Source organism: Neofelis nebulosa, chromosome 6 (genome assembly GCF_028018385.1).
Source record: "Neofelis nebulosa isolate mNeoNeb1 chromosome 6, mNeoNeb1.pri, whole genome shotgun sequence".
NCBI lineage: Eukaryota > Metazoa > Chordata > Mammalia > Carnivora > Felidae > Neofelis > Neofelis nebulosa.
In genome coordinates, this window is record NC_080787.1 from 105,011,134 (window position 1) to 105,012,681 (window position 1,548).

A 1,548-nucleotide genomic window follows, 5' to 3' on the forward strand; every position below is an offset into this window, starting at 1 on the left:
ATTTTTTTTCATGGTAAAGCATTTGGATTTTATTTTATAATTTAAATGGTTTTTTTTCTTGATTTTATTTTTAATGTTGATAAACACAATCTGTACTTGGAGCTGGATAAGAGACAGGCTTTTAACGTAAGGTTTTTAACCTAGAATGTGACTTTTTCAAAAAAAAAATTTCAATATTAGGCCTTTTTGCTGCAGACAGTTTCCATGAGAGTCTCCTGAGAAACTAGTTTCTTTAAAAACAGGTTGCTACTACTTCCTGTGAAATTCATAAAGTGGCTTTCCTTTTGCTTAGTCATCCAGAATGAAGTCAAAAGGCTCGAAGTCTCTCCAGAAGCTATAAGCCAGGGTCACCTCTTACCTTGCTTGTCTGACACTGCCTCCAGTCAGACCAGTCAGGGATATTAAGAATGGCTTCACTGGCCAGCACCTTCCTTCTCAACTGCAAGGGAAATTTTTTTTTTTTTAATTCTGTGGAGAAGTTTCCCTCCTCTGTCAAGTTCAACATAAATATATGTTGCTCTCGGTTGTGCAATGGGCTTGATGTCAGAGTGCTCTGGATTTCCAACAGCTGGTTCTATTTGTTGTTCCTTTGCCTGGGTAATGAAGGTATCTTTAATGCCATTCACGGAGCAGTGGCTGAGTGGCACAAAAATGGCCTGTAGCTGGAGGTGATAGCTCTTATAATTTCTCTAAAATAAAACACACCGTTTCATTCAACTCTTAGAGAAAAGCCTCAGTGTAGTCTTATACTCCTCCACCTCTTCCACCATCTTGCTGAATGAAAGGTCCATCACTGACTGATAGAGTCCGATGGGCAGGGTGAGGACATGGTCATCAGCTAAGCCTCCTTTGACCAGGGAAAGGTAGCAATGTGGGTCAGTGTTGACCACCAAATGCTTTTCCACTTTAGGACTGGCAAGGCAAAACCAGCAAGGTCCTGGAAGCAAGCAACTTTGGAGGCTGTTTTGGGTGAAGGTTAGTCCCTGCCTGTAGATGAATGCTTTCTTTCTCTGCTTCAGTCTATCTATCCCCTTAGCCATCTTAGAGAATAACAGAGTAGTTACAGATGATTAAAGAGATCAAACTGTACATAGATAGTCTTTAAAATCTCATGTAAGCAGGAATGGTTTCATCTTCTGTGTGTGGGTTGAATATAAAACACCTATTTAATTTTAACCATCATTATTGTGATCCAGCTTTGTGGAAGTGGGAGAGAGCCATCTGCTCAGAAAGGTGATTATGAATAACACATAATGAAACTTCATTCAAGCAGCACTGACTGAGGCAGAATTACATGGTGACCAAGACAGAGCTTGGAGATCAGGAAACAGGGCTTTGAATAGGAATTCTCCCACGTACCACCACTGTGACCTCAGACAATTAGTCTTTCTCCCTTCATCTACAAAATGACAATAATAGTATCTACTTCATACAGTTCTTGTGAAGATGAAATAAGAAAGTGCATGTATAGCCCTGTGCATGATGGCACATCATATGCAGTCAATAAGAGGTTGCCCTTGTAAGAAATTTGCCAAGAACTTCATAAAA

General features: G+C 39.9%; 1 pseudogene; it reads right to left on the reverse strand.

Moving 5' to 3' along the window:
* Nucleotides 1-288: 288 nt before the first annotated feature.
* LOC131515466 (CWF19-like protein 1) lies at nucleotides 289-1,040 on the reverse strand (annotated as a pseudogene).
* Between the last annotated feature and the right edge of the window lie 508 nt (nucleotides 1,041-1,548).